Below are 23757 nucleotides of genomic sequence, written 5' to 3'. Positions count from 1 at the left end.
TTTGTCCGAACTGTTCACTATTTATTTTCCTTTCTTTTGGGTCATGCTCTTGGTTAAAGAATTTTTTGTTTGGGGCTATGTTGAACAATTTTTAATGAAGGGATTATACTAGGGCCGGTAATATAGACACACAAAAAAAGAGGGTGGGTAACAAATTTAAGAGAAAGAGAGAAAAGAAGAAAAGGGTGGGGGAGGAAGAGACTAAAGTTTCCTGCAAAAACAAAAAAGACAAGTTTTCTTGAATTGGCTTAGTTGAGTTTTGTGACAAATGATTAATTTAGTTTATCATTTACGTAATAATTGATGCTACCTAACCCTAAATGCAGCTACCTACTACAAAATTTTGAAACGGTATGTTAATACTAGTATAGGTTAACAAAAAACTATTATTGCGTGGAGTTAATATTTATATTTTAGCATCACATTTTATATCTTCTTTTGTGGAATTAAGAATTAGTTGCAACTTGCAAGAATATATTCTTCAAATTAATTGTAGAAGTAAAATAGTACAATATAGTATTTGCTAACAAGTGTCGTTAGGTTTTAAGGCATTGCTTAAGGTGAAAATTTTTATTTGGTAGAGGCTTACATGAAGTTTCTTTTTTTGTAAAATTGATGGTTCAAAATCGTATTTTTATTTTATTTTTCTCATGATAAATGGATTATAAGTATGTTAAAATTTCAACTTTAATTTTCTTATAAAAAATTTTCCATTACGCATTTTAACTGGTGTTTTTATAACCTGATGTAAGTACCCAACATATACCAGTACCGAATAATATTTGCTCATTACTTTTATAGTATTATTACGTGCTACACAGAAAATTTGAAACGCTAACTGTGCTCTTTACATAACAACCAAGGCATGAACAATCATGATTAATTTGCAGGACCTAATTTATTTAAGAATTCACAATCAGGAATCGACAACAGAAACATCAAGCATGTGGTGATTTGTACATTAATTGTCACTGTGGGGGGCCAAGTTTCTGATTCCTCCTCTAATTTATTTGCTAGGAACCTCTTAATTAGTGAAGGCCATATATTCCCCAATAATTATGTGATTTTCTTAGCTAATTGCTATACAAATAAAATAAACAATCTTGGCTCTTTGCGAGATGCAGAGAATCTCTATAGCTTACTAGGTATATTCAGACCACATATATTAATATCAACAGAGTTGACGGAAAAAATGGGGGGAAAAAAGTTATTTGAACCTTGAAATGTGTTCACAAAAATAGGTGATTTTGAAATATACAGTTATTAAAAATTCAATGGATCTTATTATGTATTAATTACTATTTTTGCTTTATAACAATAATGTTTAGGAGACAAAAAAAATCAGCTAAAACAGTCTAAACTTACCTTATTTAATATTTATTAATGTTAAGGAACACTGAAGTAATATTTTGAGAGCTGGACGCATGCTTCACAGAGAAAGATTGAGAGAAAGAGGTGGTTGATTGGATTCTTTGGGCAATTTGACTAGAAAAGAATAATCGTGTCTTTAATAATCAAGGCTCAGGAGTGGTGGAAATCATCAACAGGTCCTTTTCGCTATCCGATGAGTGGCTTGATGGTACTCCCTTTAGTTGTTGATGGCAATGTCGAAGATGACGAGGGAGTAATAGCTTTGTATTTAAGTTGTCTTATGTTTTTTGTCTCTGTTTGCTCCACCTTGTTGTGTTGAGCACTTTTTAATTCAAAAAAAATTATCATATTTAACACTTACTAATTGTAATAATAATTAAAATTACTAAATAAGATAAAGTTTAAACAATTTTCTCTCGAATATTATAATCCTATATGCTTTCATCATCTTCAAAGTCATGCTGATGTAGATGTTCATCACTAAAGCAATAATCGCTGTCTATTCTAGTAGAGGATATGGAAACCCTAATTGTTCATTATTAGTATAAGAAAAAGTATAGATAGACAATAAAAATATTAAACAATGTGAATAATAAATATATCGGATGTTCATTTCACTAGGTGTACAGATGGTTATTCTAATATTAAATTTTAGGTGGGTAATTTGGAGGTGTGTGTTTTTATTTGATTGGTGGTTGTTCATGTTGTTCAAGAAAGTCATTGGTTACTTAGCATAAGCCTTAGTATAATACACACCTTGCTCATGTTGCATGGAATCAAACAATGTCTTGAACATGTGGCAGTTTGTCTACAATGAGGTCAAGGGAAAAATAAATGAAAACATGCATGCAATTAAAGCATATAATATTCATCACCTACGATTACTCTATTATGTGTCCATTGATTGATGGAAGAAGGGTTAGCATGTTTAGCTATAATTAGTTTATTTTTCAAGAGTGCATATTTAATTTAATACTGGACTTACCTAATTTGGCTTGACCTAACTAGCTAGGGTGACTCACTTGTTTCATGCGTGCATGATGATGGATGGAATCAAAGTTTCTAATAATATGCATTTTTGCCAGATTATTAGTTTCTAGCTAGTTGCTACCCTTTGAAATTTCAAAAGAAAATAAAATGAAGACGGAAAATGCTACCTTTTTTATAATTAAAGAAAATGGCATGTGTGTCAATCTGTTATTTTAAACTTTAACACATATTAGGTAATGTTTTATACCATTTTCCAAAAAATTATATATATTTATATTTAATTGTGTTATGTATACACTAAAATCAGCTAAGAAATGGTAAAATATCGAAAAATGTTGCACTAAGGACTTGGTTTGTAAACCCTCTCTAAAACATTAAGAGGTTTTGGAATTTTTTAGTACAAAATCAAACTCCTCACTCTTTATTAGACACACTAATTCTTCTGTTACATACTTTTTTGTATATATAGATGACATTTTGATAATTGGGGATAATGCTCAAAAACTACATCATGTTATTGTGTAATTGAATTCAAATTTTTCGCTAAAAGATTTGGGTAAGTTTAATTATTTTCTTGGATTGGAAGCTATTCATACAGATGATCATCAGATTCTGTTGACACAATAGAAATATGCTACTGATTTATTAACTAAAACTAATATGCTAACTGCTAACATAGTTCCTATTCTTATGGTTTCCTCAAACAAATTGAGTAAAGATGACTATGATCCTTTTCATGACCTTAAGTAGTACAGGTCTATTTATTGCTGGAGTACTGCAATACTTAACTTTAATATAGAGAACACACTTCACATTTAGCATTCTGTTTTCAATTTACTCTGTTGCTCTAGATTCCTTCAATATTCACCTTCTTGATCTCCAAGAATTTCAGTTCTAAGAACTTTATAATTGAGTCAGCTCGTGAACTTTCATTGAGTCAAGCTTGAACTTACGAAATAGGCTCCATTGTTAATGAGTCGAGGCGTAAGTCAAGCTTAATTTTCATGAACTGAGCTTGAGCTTGGTCTAGGTTGACTCAGCTCGACTCATTTCTAACCCTATGCGTTATCAGTGTAAAGCACTTTTATATGTACATCCAATAATTAAGTAACACCACATCATTAAAAATAACAACTATTTTTATTGACTACATGGATAGTCATATAAAAAAACAGATATGATTACACAATTGTAAAAATTTATACTGTTAATATATGAAAGTTAAACTCTTTAAAATTATTAAGAATAAATACTACTTTTATGTTAAATAGACATTGAAAATAAAAAAATACTTAATTCAACAAAAGCTGATGAATTAAGATGGATTACCCAAACGGTTTCCCCAACCCGACAGGTTAAGGACTAATCCGTCGCGGATTTGAGCTCAATTTAAGGGTCTGCCGCTGGCCAATGAGTTGTTGCATGCACAAGGCGGGGTTCGATGAATTAAGATGGATGGTAGTAGTAGTAGAAAAGCACCTTTTTCCCCTTTAGCTGGGAGAATTTAAGAATTTTTCGAGATTTGATAAAACGATGAAGGAAAGTAACAGATTTTAATGTTTACTCACATTGTTAAGAAAATATCTTATGATGAGAAAATTTGAACTTCAACTTTAACTTCAATTCGACAGCATCATCTCTTAAAATCTTAACAATGTTAATGAAAATCTTCAAAGGATTTGGATTCCTTATTTTCGTTTATCTTATTTTGTGATGTGACATTTAAGATCTATAGGTCACTTGACAATTTAAGAAATAAAATCTTGTGACTTACTATTTTATTCTTCTTTATTCATGCATTACATATATATTCACTCCTGTTTTATTATAATAGATCAATAGTAACCTAACATTTCCACAAAGAAACTCTAAATTCAAATGCTAGGTAGACAAAAAAAAAAGGATCCCGCTAGGGAGACAATAGATTATTTGTACAATGTGTACAATGGACTATTAAGTTATAAAATGAACATCCCCATACTATCTAGAATAACCATCCGAGTACTAGCGATAATAAACATCTTTCCAAAAATTTAAACTGATTTTGGAGTTCACCAAGGTTCGAACTCTTAACTTTTCAAATCTAACACTCTAATACCATGCATGATACCACTCATCCCAAAAGTTTCAGCTGATGGAAAAAGGTAACATTAATGATTATATCTCTAATACTCTCTAAATCTCCATTGTACACATTGTATAAATATTCTATTGGCTCCTCATACTTTCCCAAAAAAAAAAACAGTCAGAACTTGTCTTATTTAGCATTTATTAATTATCGTAATAATTAATGAATGCTAAATAAGACAAGTTATGATTGTTTTTGGCTGATTTTCTTTGGTTACCAAACATTTCCGTTAAATTAACTATCTCTATATTCTCAAAATCTCAAATAACTGTTAATATATATTTGAATAGATCTATAAATAAAATAAATAATTAAGAGGTTAATAATTTTTTAATATATTAAATTTGATTTTCTTTTTCTTTCAACCTCTTAATCTTAAACAATTTTCATAAAATATTACAAAAATATTTGGGAATTAAAGTCTAAAAGCCAAAGATGGCTATATCTTTTTTTTTTTACTTTTGTTAGCATTCATTAATTATTGTTAGAATAAGTACATAATATTATATTTAATAAGTGTATAATTACAGATTATTATATATAACAAATTATAAATATTAAATTAAATAGGATAATTTTAGATTATTGTATTTCTAATATTATTTAAATATTATTGGTAAAACTCTACTTTTAATTTATTTAATTTTTTTCGTGAGCAAAATTCATCTCATATTATGGTTGGAAAAAATTGATATGACATTTTAACAAACCCTAATTAGTGACACAAGTAATTTTAGTTGCCGCCCTAATTAACAATGGGATTAAGTGTTATGACTCTCAAATGGGGAACTTGCCTCAAAAAGAAGGGACTGCCTCGCTGTCTTGCCTTTGAGGAACATGTCGGCCATTTCACTAAGTAATTAATAATTAATTACTACTATTTTTTTTTTCATTTCAATTAAAATTATGTCTAACATCTTATTATATCGGTAAAATTAGAAAGATAAAAGCTATTTTGTTTAAATAATCTAATATTTATTTTATTTTATATTTATTATAGAATATATCAAATAAAATAAAAAGTAATAAATTTTAATAATTTTTAACTATTTTTTTTTGTTATTAAATATATCCGTAAAATAATATAAACTTTACTGTATGATATATAATTCGAACATATCAAGTCTACCGTTGACTTTTTAGTTCTAGTCCACTAGGTACTAGTACATTAGGAGCTATATTTATATATATATTGATTTAATTATATATAGCACTCTCTTATTATGGGTTGTGCTCAATTATTTAATGGCGTGCGCATGGCAATCTACGACAAATGGTTTTATAAACTTCTTATTCGAATAAACCAAAGAAATCAGTGTCATTTTCTGACATGATTTTGTTTTAGTATTATAGGAGTAACATATAATTTATGACTTTTCTTTGGTTCACATGTTTGCCGCCCTGAAACATGATATCTATCTTGGGAAGTTTACTGCTCATAAATTGTAATAATAATTGTTACATATATAATTATTTTATTACTTGGTGCTTGAAATTAAATGTCTTAAATATTTTTGACATTTTGCTTTGTGTAACTAAGTTTAGGGCTGCAATTCATACCGCGAGTATCTAATTCGGTTCAATCTGTTCGGATAGGGTAGACTATTCGACCCGCTGCGGGTAGAGTAGAATAGGTATGCCTGCATACCCTATCCTACCCCACCCACACTTCATATATAACACATATTTTATAAAAATTAAGTATATAGTAAAAAAAGTGAGAGTTGAACCTATAACTTTCTTTATGTAATGACTTACAATAAGTGAACAACTACTAAATTAGTTAGTTAATTTAATAATTTAAAATATTAGTTTTTTATTTTTTATGTTATTAATAGGTATAAAATTTGAAATGATTGAATTTTATATTTACTTTGAAAAAAATTGATATTTCTGCGGGTAGGGTAGGATAGGGTAGGATTTAGAACTTTAGGGTGCGGGTAAGGTTAGGGTTGAGAGATTTTCAACCCGCAGGTAGAATAGGGTAGAATTTTAATAAAATTTTCAACCCGCAAATAAAATTAGAGTAGAATTCAAATCCTACCCTACCCTACCCATTACCAGCCTAACTAAGATGTGAAATTAGATGTCTAACAAAGGCTTGGCATCATATTTTATATCAAAATTAAATGCTGGAAAACAGACTTAAAACTTTAGAAGAACTAATTAACTATATCTTAACATGTGTAAACCTTTAGAAAAATTTCAGAAGCCTCAGATATCTTCTATACTTTAGAAGAACCAATATCATATTATTTTATATTAATGTTTGGCTAAGAATTTCACTTAATTGGTAATTAATATGAGAAGTATGACAACTCCTTAGGTACGTAGAAAGGCAATGTATACCATACGAAGCCTCATTAGTGTTTAAATTAACATACATAATTCACGGGTGCTTTTTCATTGTATTTCAAGACGATGATTAGGTATATATTGCTTTTTTTTTTTAATATACAAATTTGTAGAGTTGGGTATATGGGTTGTAATCCATGGGACAAATTATTTAGACAGCAATCAGAACTATTTAAAAGAAAAGTCTAGGTGGCAACAACTTTATTAAATTCTGACCAGCATATAACCAGCAAAAGAAAAGTGAGAAATTCCACACTATTGAATGAAATTTCACACCATCAAAAATATCATTAATAGTTAGTTGATGACTACAAATTACAAAAGTTGATGACCCCTTAACACTCCTCCTATTTAAATTTGCCACTCTTTTATCTGCATTTTTAGCAATTTTTTTAATTCACACATTTAACGACTTACCGGCTAATCCATTCAAAATTAACTGTCAAATTTAACCAGATTACTAGTATAAAATGAATGTTAAAATACAAAATATATATTGAAAATGAGTTAAATAATACATGTATTTATATACAAATATATGATAGCTGACTTTGATAAAAACTTAATTACAAAATTTAATATATATAATATAAAGATCTAATTTTAAAAAATATAAAAATTTAATTAAAAAAATTCAATAAAATTATAAACACCAACAAAATAATTAAATTTTAATTAAACTCTAAATTAAGTCGAAGTAATTATTGTATCTAAGTATCTAACTAGTGGTGGCGTTATTATTAATTAATTATTGTTGGTGTGATTCACGCCATGCTCTCCCTGGCGTGGCTGATCATTATTTAAAACCGAAAATGAGAGTTTATGATAATGAAAACGCTATCAAAACTATATGTGCCCTTAGAGGTAGACACACTTAATTTATGTTTTTTCATGGGAACAACTAAAACCTATGATCATGAATTCATCATCATCCAGTGGCTATTATATTGTGAACGCGAATCTTTAAGCAGATAAATTTATTAGCGAAGGGTCATTCTAATTGAATTACACTTCTCCATTTAAAAATTAGAGCTGTAACAATCAGTATAAGATTCTTCATCTAACACATACACCTCTTCGTTCAATTAAAAACTCATGGTTTGAAGAAAAATCCCAACCATAACGGTACGGTCATCATGGGATACCCACAAAGGAAACAATGCAAAGTAATCACTCGACTTTTTTCAACCTTTTTTAATTAAGTATGGTTAGAGAATGAAATTGGTATATGCAAGGAATTCTAATATTTAAATTAGCAAGAATTTAAAATAGATTTATAAGTTAAGGTGAAAATTCAGGTGCAGTCAATTTCATATGAAGTTAATAGTTGAGAGTCGTTAGATGAAAATTTAGCTAATCAAATCATCTCACGAAATCAAACATCTATAACTAAAGAATTTTGAGTTGGATCCTTGTTGTTTTTTCAAAAAAAATTAAAAATAACATAGACAAGTAAAAAGAAGAAGAAAAGTCTATACAAAAAATTTAAATAAATCTAAAATAAATTCTTATTTAAAAAGGTATGTTAAAGATAAAATTATTTATGTATATTTTTTTTAGTTGCTTCACAGTATTTCTTAATTTGACAGACTAAAGACTAATCTGTTGCGGATCTGAGCTCCATTTAAGGATTTGTCGCTAGTTAATGAGTTGCATGCACAAAGCGAGATACAAACTCCCGACACTTGTTTAAGCAGACGAGTGAGCTGACCACTCAATTAACTCAAATTAATTCATAGATCAAAATTTAAATTTTTATGTATATCATTTTATCAAATTAAATTAAAAAAAAAATTTGATGACAAGTATAATCATCTTTGAATCCAAAGAAATTAAGCTTACAATTACAATCAATTAAAATTAAAACTAAACGCATAGCATTAGAATGGCATCCATGTTGCGTCACATTATATTAAAACAAAATTGTAAGTATATATAAGTGAGCTCGCCATATTATTTATGATATTTGTTCTAGTGGTAACTTTAGATTTAGACTATAAAAAGAAGTTGAGTATCATCGGATTTATTATCAAAAAATTAAATGAAATTTGATAATATATTTGTTATTGTTAAATTGTATGTCGGTATTTATCTGACAAAATAAATTATATCGATAACATATTATTGTCGGATTTTTTTCATCCGACAATAATTTCTGTCAGATTTAACGATAGAATATAGTTAAAAAGTAGATGAAATATGTTGAATGTTACTGTCGAAAAGTTTCCAACGGTAACATTAAGGTTATTTGATATGTCTTTGCGCCATTTTACCGTCGGATTAATTCAACGGAAATATTTTTTATTTTATTTTTTTAAATTGACTGAGCTACTACCATCGGTGTATTCCAACGATAATTCTGTCGGAAGTCTTTTTTATTTTTTACAAATTTTTTCATCCATCTGTAACGTACCCTGATAATTAATCATTGAAACAATGTTTTAAACCTGTAATGAAATATCAAACATATAAATTAAGAATACGGAATGATGGTAATTGAAATATCTAAAACGATGCTAATTATATTACGTTCTTCTCAAAGGTTGGTAAAAAAATACATATCATAGACTATATTTACATTAGCCCTATTCATATTCATCATCATCGTCCTCTCGTTCACCATCCTCCTCTTCCGATGTAGTTTTCTGATTATCGAACTCGACTTCCTCATTTTCGTTGCCATCGACCCCCCTTCTTCACGAACATCGTCGTCCTATAGTTGTAGTGTGTCGGCATGTAGAACAAGGTTAATGATGTCATCATCCATTACGACTGACCTAAGGGTGATTGGCTTACCGGTATTAACCACCGCTTTCGAAGGAGTTGGGTCATCAATCTGATAAAGTTCCTAATTCTCTGTCCTACCATCAGATTCGATGCGGTCTTATGGCTTAGTCTTAACCACAACCACCTAACTAGACTTGCATGATCCTGAATAAGGCAAATAGTACACCTGTCGTGTATTTTGAGGTAGAATAAAAGGATTGTAGTGCCTATATTTTCTAGTTACATTAACTTCAGTGATATCGTAGTCCTTGTACTTTTGTGTTCCTTGTTGAGAACTTGAGTCATACCATTCACATTTAAACACGCACACCTTGTACGTAGTGCGACAGAAATACTTTATTTCAATTATGTTGTGCAACACACCAAATCAATCAGAATGACCCTGCCTGAATCCCACGAACCCAAACTCCAGTGTTATCTATTTTCTTTCCAATTAACCACCGTAAAGAATAGAACAGATATCCGTTAACATTGTATATCAGGTAGCTAGTGCCCTTGTTCATTGGGTCTAAACTAAGTGCAACTAGTTCCGAATCTATTGTGTCAGTTAGATGCATGCTGACGTATTCTATGAACCAACGTGAAAAATTGTTCAATGAAGTATCAGGATTTACCTCTTGGAATAACTTATGTGATAGAATAGGAGTTGGAAGTTTTGATTATATTAAGAAGTTAGTATCTTACAGATTGCAGTATTTACAAAGACTTAAAAAACTCAAATGAGGTATGGTAAAATTTGGTCACAGTTAAGCAACACATGCAGGTGACCAGGTGTACGACATCGATTTCCTTCAAGGTAGACTAGTTAATTCCTTACTCATCCACTTCTTCGTGTTCCGTCCACATCCAATACCCATCCTTAAACCCGTTACGGTAGAGGTGAAGCGTTATATCCGCAAGTCCTAACCACTTAGTCAACCGCCACTTTTCACACGGACACCTAAAAATCCCTTCAGACATAAACAGTTCTATGCTAAAGACATGCGCAACAAACGCGTCAACCCCTTCAAAGAATTCAGGTTTTAAACCCTCCATCCACCGTTATTCCTATCATACATCCATAGAAGATGGTTTAGAATCATATTGACACACCCCCTAGAATTCAACGAACAACACAAATTATTATATTTTTAGAATTTTTGACAGAATATACCCTATAATTAGAATCTTTCGCCAAATACAATGATCATTTTCTGACAAACTAAACATATTCTAAAACAAATTAAACAAAATTTCAGCAGAACTTTTCCTTGATTCAGAGTAAACAACTACAGGCATAAATTAAAACAAACACGAACTCAATAACATATTAAATCCTAACCATTCTAGTGCGCAATCCCTTATAACTCCAAAATTTTCCAGCAAACAAGGGTTTTGAGAAGGCGCCTCTACGCGACCTTCTCCCACTTTTGTCCAAAAAATGCTATCCTAGAAAAAATAAGTCCAACATTAAACTTAAACAATCGATTATAGTTAGAGATAGAAAGCCTACCTAAAACATGGATGCACGGAATACGGAAGAAGCGAAATCCAATTGATCTCAGAAAAATAACACCCTCCTAATAAAAAAAAAAGCTTATTAAACTCACAAAGTGAAACTAATTAATTCAACAAACTACACAGAGTCTCGAACAATATCGATCACTCTTAATCTCACTCTATTTAACCTATTTTATCTTAATTTAATTCTTATTTATATTAAATTAATATAAAAAATTCTAATAATAGACTTTATTATCCTAATTTAATCAATAATTTCATAATAAAATACATAACAAAATCCTAATCTCACAGAAAAAATCTAAAAAAAACTAAAAATCCTAAACCAAATCCTAACCACAAACTTCATTACCCTAATTTAATCAATAATTTAGTAAAATACCTAACACAACCCTAAACTCACAAAAAATATGAAAAATCCTAAAAAAACTATACCAAATCCTAATCACAAACTTCGTTACACTAATTTAATCAATAATTTCATAAAATACTTAACAAAAAATCCTAAACCCACGTAAAAATCTTAAAAGAAATAAAAACTATACCAAATGGTGGCTGCAGGATGCTGGAGGCGTGGTGGTAATAAGAAGCGACAGTGACAAACGTCACTATCACTGATGGCAGTGACTAGAAAAATAGCGGCGACATTCCCGATGGCTCCAGCGGTGACCGATAGCTCTAACAGCGAGAACGTCTAGCGACAGCGGCAGCAAAGGCTCCAGTGGGTGGCGGTGACGCCGTCAGCTTCTCCACCGACAAGAGACCACGAGAGAAGAGAGAGAAAAGGGGAAAGAGAGAGTGAACTTACAGAAGTGAGGGAGATGGTGTTCACGTTTGAATTTTACCCCAATATTAGTATTGGATTTACCGGCAGAATGTTTTGCCGGTATATTGCAGAAATGCAGTATTTCACTAAAGCGAGTTACCATCGGTAAAATCTGACAGTAAATCCGCTGGTAAAGTTGGCGCCATTAAAATAATATTTCGCGCCACTTATCACTGACGGGTTTAGAGTCGAAACATAAAATCCGACTGTAAACAATTCCTAGAAACAAATCTACCTTGTATTCGACGTAAAAAATTACGCTAAATTCAACGGTAATTAATGCTGTTAAATTTGACGATAAATCTGACGATACTCAATATTTTTGTTATAATGTTAAAACAAGACATCGACCCATATGAGCATCTTTTCAAACCTTTCAAGCTCAGACTAATTACCCAGTTTTTATATTATACACATCAATTTGATTTATATCTTTTATATTATTAAATTTTGGTAAAATCCTAAAAGTAAAAATATTATTATCATATTTAGAATCAATTTTTTTATTCAATAATCAGTTAATTAATTTGTTTTTAATTTTTTCTTTCCCTTCTTCTTGATTAACTTTTATCCATCTACTATTTTATTAACTTATTACCGATTATAAAAATGTTAATTTTATAATAAAAATTTAGTTAACATATACTCTTAAATTTTGTTTAGTTAATTTTTTTAAATTTTAAGATTCAGACATAAATATACAAATAGACATGGATATAAAAAAAATAGTTTAATAATAGACTTGTTTAGTTATCAAGGGCTTTTTTATATAAATAAATATTTAAAAAACATTAATTCCGAAAATACGCACCGCATCAATTTATTCCACAAATACGCAGGGCCAACTCAAGGCTGGCGCCTGCGAAATGGAGTTTCAAGTCAAGACAGATGTGGTGCCCGCGAAATGGGCCTGACAGCACCAGGTTCACCTCTGGAGCGGCGCCCACGAAATAGTAGCGTAGCTATTTAGTGGCTGGCGTCCACGAAATGAGGATACAGGGGACGGTCACATGGCACTTAACATTATTTTCAATCCCATGAGTTTTTTTCTTGTGTTTTTACTAGTGTTTCTCTTTTATTCTCTTAATGAAATTTTTGTAAGATCATGGGATAGTATTCCAAAATCTTATATTGATATGATTGAATTGGCTCTGAATTTGGAGTACTTGGAAGCTGAATTTCTTTTGTATAGAACCGAGAGTTATTTTTTAACTATCAGTCAGCCAACTAGATAAGTAAAAATTAAAGGTTTGCATTTTGAATTTTTATAATAGGGAAGGAAAGAGAAAATTAAAAAAAAAATCTAATTTTAATTTAGATATATAAAATTAATTTGTTCTCAATCTTTTCTTATTAATATATCAGAAAAATTTAATTCATTATTTTGTATATATTGTGATTATTGTGTCTTTATTATTGTGAGTATTGCAATCATTCTAAGAGAAAAACATATTTAAATTTATAAATTAAAAAATTTTGCAAAACAAAAAAAAACTATCGTAAACATATGGTTAAAATTTGTTCATACAGTAAAGAGGAAAACATTCTTGACTCAATTATCAATTATTATAAAATACTACTTGAGAGTAATTAAAGTAAAAAAAATCTTAGGATAGAACTAGTATTTTTATTAAAATTTAGTCAATATTTAATTATAAAAAAATGTATAATCTCATATTATTAAATATAATTTTATATTATTAAAAATATTAATGATAATTAATTAATAATTACAAATTACAAAATATGTTTGACGTCTTAGTTAATATGAAAGTACTTAATTTAAGTTTGGTTGCAGGGCCGTAAAGAGCACGGTGAGAGGATTTCCAAGGCCATTGCTAAATATAAGTTCAGAAATATTTGAACAAATAATAAATAATGCCTTTGGTAAAAGACTGAAGCCACCATTTGATCCCTATGCTAATGACTTAAACTATTTAATTGCATCTTATGTGATTCCTTATGTTGGTCTCAATGGCTATGTTGGTGCCAACCCACTTGAGGTGCTCCACTTCGTGCGCGCCAGGCTTGGAACGAGGTATTTTGCGGACGCCAGCCACTAAATGGCTGTGCTACCATTTCGTAGGCGCCGCTTCAGAGGTAAACCTGGTGTTGTCAGGCCCATTTTACGGGCACCACACCTGTCTTTACTTGGAATTCTATTTCGCAGGCACTAGCCTTAAGTTGGTCCTGCGTATTTGTGGAATAAATTGATGCGGTGCGTATTTTCGGAATTAATGTTTTTTGAATATTTATTTATATAAAAAAGCCGTTATTAAGATACCAACTAAAAAGTACAATGCAAATACTATTTGTACAAAAAATTAGTTTTGCCCATTTTTCTTTTTTTATTTTTCTTTTTCGGCAATAGAAAATTAAGTGAAACAAACCAATTTTATCTTCCTTCTTTTTATTCAACATAAAGCAATCAATCCAAAATATAAAAGAATCAATCATCAAATCTAATTGAAGATTCAATAATATTTTTCATCAATGCAAGTATTCATATTTTTCTCTTTTGAAAATCAAATTATAATAATCAATAGTTTAGAATTCTAATTTTTTTTCCTTTTCATAAAATCAGAAACCCGAATTTCATAAATCCAATAGCTTAGAAATATATCTTTTTATACGGAGAGAGAGAAAAAGAAAGAGAAAAGATACATGAAGAGAAAAACTGGGCTTCATGAATTTCATCATGATGGAGTTCTAATCGTTCTAACTGAAGCCATGGAAAGAGTAGCTTACGTGCTTGCAATGTCAAAGAAAAATGAGGAATAGAATAGGCACTAGAAAGAGTAAGACTAAAGAGGAAAAGTGAGAGAAATTAAGTTAAAATTAAGAAGGTTAAAATTAGAAATGTGAAAAAAAAAATATAGACAAAATTCGATCCGATTTTAATTCAATTTATTTTAGGTCGAGCCAAGATAGGGTTGATTTTTTTGGTTATGGAAGAGGTGAAGGTGTTGTGCTGGATTATGGATGATGGAGGTGCTACACCAATTTGTGGGGCAGTTTTTTGCTCAGATTTGGTGTTAAGAAATCGGACCATTCGAATTCTTTGTTTTTAAGTTTTTGGAAGCGAATCGGAGGGTCCGTTTTGCATGGAAGGAGGATCTAAAATTCACATAAAATAAATCGGACCCTGCGATTTCTCCATAATCAAAATTTTTTTTGACGATTTACATGAAATCGGATGGTCCGTTTTTTCTGTTAATTTGCTTTTTGAATTAAGTTCAAGAAATCGTTAGGTCCTAGTTGTGCCTGACACCACACCAATGTTAAGCACCACTCCTCCCCATATTCAAGTCCAACACCAGCTTTACCTCCATAATCAAATTAAAAAGCGTCAAGATAGATTCGGTGTCCTTTTAGAGCAAAGTTTGAGTCTAACTAAATTCGTCTTCGACCTGTTCTATAAATATTTCTAGACAAAATTGTTATAAAAGTTCGTTAGTATTTATGTTCAGCTTTTCGGGTCTAAAATTTTTTAAAAAACATTAAATACATGTTTTTTGTGTCAGGTTGTCTAAAAAATTTTGTATCTCAATAACTAAATAATGAATATATATGTGTCACCATATTTATATTTCTAATAGATATAGACATAAAATAAATACTATTTTAAGACATATGATAAAGTTATCAATTAAAATAGTTTTTATTTAAATTTTCAATGGTTTATTGTGTATATATTAAAATAAATTATTTAAAAAATTTATTACTAACAATTTTAATTTATATTTTAAAGCACATATTAACTAAATTTTTATAATAATTTAATTTTATATATATAATGTTGTTTAAATTAATCAACAAAATAGTCAGTATTTGTAAAGAAAATTCAAACAAATCATTAATTTTGACAGAGGTCTATACTATTTTAAATTTTATTTAGAGAGAAAACACACATCCCTAAAATGAAACAGTATCTCCACATGGACCAATAAATTACGAGCAGACATTCCAAGCATGACGACAAAGGACCAAAGAGAATCTTCATCCAATCATATGTTGCCAGGTATTGCAGTGACGATTGAAATGAGGTGGCATGCAACCCAGTGGCCGGTGTTACGATCCCATTAACCAATGAGATTTATTAAGATACATATTAAAATCATTAATCTTATAAAATTATATAAAATTAAAATTTTAATATATTTTAAGATATATATTAACTAAATCCATCCACAAAATCAATCCTATAGCCATAGCACAGTGACCAGTGGCATCGGATTAGCCTAACCTGTTTTTTAAACATTTCATTTTGAGAATATCTAGAATTTTAGAAATAATGTGTGTATAAATTTTACAAATATATATGATTATATTTTATAATTTTATTATCTTTATCATTTATGCATGTCTTTTTCGTAATGCATTATCGTATGTGGTTAAAGCTAATTAAGGTAATTAAACTTTTGAACAAAACGGAGCTTTCATTTTGATGATTTCTATGCGATATTTTAGAAGAATGCATATTTATCAATGAAATTCACCAGACTATAACATTTTTCCTTTTTTTTTTCTCCTGGATTTTGCATTCAATTGCTCCTTGATTTTCAAAATTATGCTTGTTCTCACCCACTTTTGAAATAGTTTATCATGCCCTAGTCTAAAAACACTGTATATATAGATTATAGATATACACATTGAGAACAGTTTCCTTGTTAATGATCGGCACATGCAAGAACAGTAGAGCCATTAAGGGTTTCTTTTCTTTGTTTAAAATATGAATTTGAAGTCTATATCTTCAAATATTTCATCTAAAATTACTCTTTGCATGCATCTTTGTATATATTTGTTGCCACGATATTATTTGATAAATCAAAGTCTAATTTATCTTCAAAGTCTAATTAAATACACTATAAGATAGGAGTGCTTAACCACACAACCACTTGATATTTGTATCATACCGCCACCCTAAATAGGGATGCCAATTGAGTATAAGACTAGTATAAAATATGTAACTTAGTTATTAGTAAGAAAAAAAAAAAAAAAAAAAACTACTATGTTATTTTTTTATTCTGTTAGATTCTGTTACTAGTTGAGTTGGCTATCCTACTATGGTCTTGCATAAACAATTTAATTAAATTCTTTTTGAAAAAATAGTTTAAACAAAAAATGACTATATTAAAAGTAGTTTATAAATAAATTATTTTGTATTTGAATTTTTAGTTCTAAAAGTACTTATTTTATAAAAATATAGTAAAAAGTAGTAGTATTATGAGATAAGTCTTTTTTTAACTTCTCTATAAGCTCTTAAATACTAGGGCTGGCAAACCCTACCCGCGGATTGAAAATTTTATTAAAACTCTACCCTATCCTACCCACGGGTTGAGAATCTCTTAACCATAACCCTACCCGCACCCTAAAATTCTAAACCCTACCCTACCCTACCCTACCTGCAGAAATATCAAATTTTTTCGAAGTAAATATAAAATTCAATCATTTAGAATTTTATACATATTAATAACATAAAAAATAAAAAATTAATGCTCTAAATTACTAAATTAACTAACTAGTTTAGTGGTTGTTCACTTATTGTAAGTCATTATATAAGGGAAGTTGTGGGTTTAACTCTCACTTCCTTCACTATATACCTAATTTTTAAAAAATATGTCTTATATATAAGGTCCGGGTAGGGTAGGGTAGGGTACACCCTAAATCCGTACCCTACCCTACCCGCAGAAATATCCGGACCGTATTCTACCCTACCCAAACGGGTTGGACCGAGTTGGGTACCCGCGAGTAGGGTATGAATTGCCAGCCCTATAAATAGCTTCTTAAAAAGTCGTAATTTAGTTTTAAAAATTGCACTAGACATTAATACTACTACTTTTCATAAGTTAAAAGCTAAAAAAAAAAGTTACTTTTTGAAACTTCCCAAACCACCCTATATATAGTTATCAATTCATATCAACCAATTTAATGATTCAATTACTCAATAATACAAAGTGTACTTTCATTTGTTATTTTAACTTTGCTTTCTGCTATAGTAAACTTACTTCTGCTTGTTCTTGTTTGCAAGAATTTTCGTCATCAATTCTTGATTTCTGGTACCTAACAAGATAAATAAGGCAGAGCATAAAAGAGTGAGAAAAAATAAAGACAAGAATGGCCGATAATGAGGCTAAGAAAAAAAGCAAAGTGAAATTGTTATCCCTAACCCTAATAAATTTCTTTTGAGTTCACATAGCACATGATTGCTACAAAAGACTGAAGAGATGTTTGCATGTGTTACGGTTTATTTTAATTGAGTATAAATTCAATTTGTATTTGATTTTCCCAAAATCAAATAATTATATAAAATTTATCTTTCTCCTTATAAAAGTTTCTTTGTATAGTGATTTTTTCAATAATTTTTTTTAAAATAATTATTAATGTATCTGATAGGATAGCCTGGCTTGTAATTCTATTAGTTTGTTAAAGTTTAAACTTTTGTGCCTTCATCATGGCTTCCTCAACCATTATTGTTGTATATCGCTAGTCAGCTTAAGCACAAGCCTTGAACATAAATATAGTTAATAACTATTATTTTTACCCGTGATGGGAATATAAATCTTTAAAATTATGTTGATTTTATCGTAACATTATAGATTATGACACAAAAGATTTATAATATTAAATTATTTTTATAAAAAGGTTGTAGGGACAAAAATTTTCATTACCTAAGAAGATCAGAGTTTTCGTAGATTAAAAAAATTAAATAATAATATTTTTAGTTATTATTTTCATGTGAAAATTTAATTTTTTACTAATAATTAATTTTAACTAACATTCATTATCTAAAATTTAAAAGAATTTAATGTGTATACTTTTACATTTGATTATGTGTTAATTCTATTTCACAAATAAAAATAAATAATTTTTATATTTTCTATTTAAAAATAAAAATAATATTATGTGTTAATTTTATTTCACAAATAAAAATAAATAATTTATTTATACTAATATCTAATTATATATAATTAGATATTAGTATAAATAAATTATATTAATAGTTATAAATTAACTCAAAATTAATTTTTTTTAAACAATTGAATCTTGATTCACTACAAGAAAATAGAGTTATTTTAACACTTTATTTTTTAACACTATAATTAAATGTCAAAATTAATATATATTTTTGACAAATATCATAAATGTCAAATTTTCTATGTTTTCTTGACGAATAATTTGACCGTAGAAAATTACTCATCAATTTTGACACTCGTTTGTTTTCAATTTACTCCACTATTTTTCTTCTTCTTTGGCTCTGTTAATTTTGACATCACACTGCTCTCAGTTTAGGATTATACTACTCATTCTTTATCTTCAAAATCTCAAGTTATTCTTTAATTTCAAGATCTCATCTCATTCTTTGTTAAAATTTTTTGTTGAGAATATTTTATAGTCAATAAGTGTCAAAATAAATAGTATTTTTGACAATTAATATGTATCACAGAAAATATGTTCTCAAAATTTTCTAACAAATTATTTTTGACAGTCAATATTTATCAAAATAAGATTTAATTTTTTTTCACAATCACTTATATGTTAAAAATACTATTTTTGACAAAACTTTTATTAACATATTTTCATAGTTAAAATAGTGTCAAAATTTATTTTTTTGACAAATTTTAAATTTTTTTTACACATTATAACCCTCAAAAATAATCTATATTGTTGTAGTGATTCTAACTTTTAATAACAACATTAGTATTTTCTCCAAATTATATGTAATAAATATTTGAAAAAAGAGAAATAAAAATATAGATTAGAAAGATAAATAGTAAAAATTTAAAACTAAACAAAAAATTCATATAATAATAATATTTTAATTTGAATGATATTATTTTGTTAATTTTATTTTTTATAGAACAAAAAGGTAGAGAAAAATAGAAAATGAGAGAAAAGAGAGAAAGATAAATAAGAAGAATGAGAGATGGAGCTTGTTAATTTTGAAAAGAAAAAATTTATTTAAATTGTAATAAAAAAATATCTAATGACACATTTTGGTTTGTTAAATTACTAATATAAAATATAAATTATAAATTATATATAGAGTGGAAAGGGTAGAGAAAAATAAAAAAAAAAAAGGAGAAAGGTAGATAAGAGAAGGTAAGAAGGGAGTTTATTAATTTTAGAGGAAAATATTTCCTCTCAATTTTAATAAAAGAATGTCATGTAACACATTTTGATTATTAAATTAACTAGTAATATATAATATATCATATAGTTATATTTTTATTTTAATTTTAATTTTAATATTTTAATTTTAATTTTAATTTTATTTAAATGCAATTAGAGAATGTCATGATACATATTTTGATGGTCAAATTTATAATTAGTCATTGATCGATAATGATATATAATAAAGATATAGTGGGTAAAATGAAAGAGATAGAGAAAGAGAGAAAGGAGAAAAAAATTCTTTAATTTTGAAAAAAAAAATTGATTTGTAATATATATATATATATATATATATATATATATATATATATATATGTTCATACCCTGACCCAACGAATAAGGCCCAGGATCCAAGTAAAAAGGCCCAACCCAAAGGGTTGAGCCTCACCCAACATCAAATCAGCCACTACAAAGTCGGTTCGCGCCACGACTTGCTCTAAGGAAGTCGGGAACGAGGGTTAGCTGGTAGATAAGCACTCATTTGAATGAGTAACTGCCCCTAGAATCTCTCTAACCACTTCCACGAGCCATATCTTAACTTTCCTAAGATAAAGGGACAGTTAACACCCTAGAAAAGTGGCACTACTCCAACGGTGGTTATGGGTTCACCACTATAAATACACTGACACTTCTCAGGTATCTCTAAGTCCCAATACTCTCTAGATCTGCTAACACTCTTGCTGACTTAGGCATCGGAGTGTCTTTGCAGGTACCACCCCCCATTCATTCATACTCACAAGTCGGACGGAGGCTCCCAAGGCGCGGACTCTCTCAAAGGCTTCCTCCCTCAGACGATTGGGCCAACCGACGCCATCCAGCCCATTAATCTCCGGTTACCTACCGTAACATTGGCGCCGTTGCCGGGGACCCGAGAGATCAACCAGTGATGGTGGACAGATCCCCTGAAGAAGGACATGTGGAAACAGATTCTGAACAAGAGAATCTGGACATTGGAAAAAACAACGCAGACATGGCCTTCCATCAGGGCACCAGCGACCACCATAGAGAGGGTACCTCCGGAGTAAAAACCCCGAAGGTAAATTCCTCAGAAGGGCGTGAATCAGAGAAAGATGGACAATCCCATGCAACTGAACTCATGGGATTAGTTCACGTCCACCAAAACCGCCTGGAACAGTTAGAGCAGGAACGGGAGCGACAAAGGGAGATCGAAAAGAACCTAAAAGAGGAGATGGAACGACGAAAAGAGTTAGAAAGAAAACTCTTGAAGTTGGAATCCTCCCTCAAAGCTCGAAACTCCCGTGACGAGCGAGAAGAAACACCCCTAGGAGGAGAAGATCCCTTTAGCGAGGACATAATGAGGGCAAAAGTTCCAAGGAACTTCAAAAGCCCCGATATGGACCCCTATGATGGAACCACAGATCCGAAACATCACCTAAGCAATTTCAAAAGTCGGATGTATCTGGCTGATGCTTCTGATGCAACACGCTGCAAAGCCTTCCCGACTACTCTGTCGAAAGCAGCGATGAAGTGGTTCGAGGGCCTCCCCCCAAGGTCAATCACCAGTTTTGAAGACCTCTCAAGGAAGTTCTTAATGAAGTTCTCTATCCAGAAAGACAAAGTGAAACATGCGCCAAGCCTCCTGGGAATAAAACAGGAGGTCGGAGAATCCCTACGAGCCTATATGGAAAGGTTCAACAAAGCATGTTTGGAGATTCAAGACCTGCCCACCGAAGCAGTAATAATGGGATTAGTCAATGGGCTTAGAGAATGTCCCTTCTCACAGTCCATATCCAAAAGACACCCTATCTCCTTGAGTGATGTATAAGAAATAGCTGAAAAGTACATCAACATGGAAGAAAATGCTAAGCTGAGAGACCTGAGTTGGTGAACAGGACACCCTCCCTCAACAAAGGAGAGGGAGAGGGAAGCCAAGAAGAAGGAAGAACTCGGTCTCGATAGACCAAGGAAATATCACTCTTATACTCCTCTAAAAGTCTCTATAGTAGACGTATACAGAGAGATTTGCAATACTGAGAGGCTGCCACCCCCCAGACCCATTAAAAATAAAAAAGGGGGGAACCGCAGCGACTACTGTGAGTACCATAAAGTATATGGTCACTCCACAAGCGACTGTTACGACCTTAAAAATGTGATAGAAAAGCTGGCTAGAGAGGGTCGGCTTGACAAATATCTCATAGAGAGGTCGGATGGTCATGGAAAAAGGAAGCGAGATGACGCGGAAAGAAGAGACCCGCCACCACAAACCCCCGAGAGACATATACATATGATCTCAGGAGGATTTGCAGGAGGGGGCCTCACCAAATCCTCTCGCAAGAGGCATCTCAAGAGAGTCTACCAGGTAGGAGGAGAGTCATCCGATCTCCCTACCATCTCATTCACAAAAGAAGATGGGCAAGGAATAATCCCTGGACATGATGATCCAGTGGTCATAACTATGATCCTAGCAAATGCCCATCTCCACAGAACCCTAATAGACCAAGGAAGCTCGGCGGACATCCTTTTTAAGCCCGCTTTCGACAAACTAGGGTTGGATGAGAAAGAACTAAGAGCCTACCCCGACACTTTATATGGACTAGGCGACATGCCAATAAAGCCACTGGGATTCTTGCATAGACTCTGAGTATAGACTTCATAGTCATCGATGTAGGGTCAGCATATAATGCTCTAATCGGCAGGGCTACCCTTAATCGACTCGGAGCAGTGGTATCCACTCCTCACCTTTGCATGAAGTTTCCGACCTCCGCGGGAATAGCGACGGTAAGGGGAGATCAGAAGTTGGCAAGGAAATGCTACAATGAAAGCCTAAACTTAAAAGGAAAAGGCAAAGAAGTACATACAATCGAGCTCGGTGGTGCAAGGGCTAGAGAAGAGTTGCGACCACAGTCGGGAGGAAAAACCGAGGAAATACAGGTCGGCGAAGAGGAGGGAAAAAATATTCACATAGGGGCCAACCTAGGGAAAACTCTAAAACAAGGGTTGATTAAGCTCCTAAGAGATAACTCCGATCTCTTCGCCTGGAAAGCCTCCGACATGCCTGGGATAGACCCCAGGATCATGTCTCATAAGCTCTCGGTTTACCCGGGGTCCCGACCTGTACAACAAAGAAGACGCAAGCTCGGCCCCGAACGAGCCCTGATAGTAGAAGAGCAAGTACGAGCGCTCCTAGAAGCCGGCTTCATCAGAGAAGTCAAGTACCCAACATGGCTAGCCAATGTAGTGCTAGTCAAAAAGCAAAATGGTAAATGGAGAATGTGTGTCGACTATACCGACTTAAATAAGGCTTGTCCCAAGGATCCTTATCCACTGCCAAGTATTAACACCCTGGTAGACTCCAGCTCGGGGTATCAATACTTGTCATTCATGAATGCATACTCGGGGTACAACCAAATCCCGATGTATGAGCCAGACCAGGAGAAAATATCATTCATCACACCTAGAGCTAATTTCTGCTACGTGGTCATGCCATTTGGATTGAAAAATGCAGGGGCCACATACCAGAGGTTGATGAATAAGGTGTTCGCTTCTCACCTTTGGAGCCTTATGGAAGTATACGTCGACGACATGCTGGTAAAGACCAAGAAAGAAGTCGACCTCTTGGCCGACCTCTCGCAAGTCTTCGACACCATAAGGTTACACGGGATGA

The sequence above is a fragment of the Arachis hypogaea genome, chromosome 17 (genome assembly GCF_003086295.3).
Source record: "Arachis hypogaea cultivar Tifrunner chromosome 17, arahy.Tifrunner.gnm2.J5K5, whole genome shotgun sequence".
Taxonomy (NCBI): domain Eukaryota; kingdom Viridiplantae; phylum Streptophyta; class Magnoliopsida; order Fabales; family Fabaceae; genus Arachis; species Arachis hypogaea.
This window is presented reverse-complemented; position numbering follows the sequence as displayed.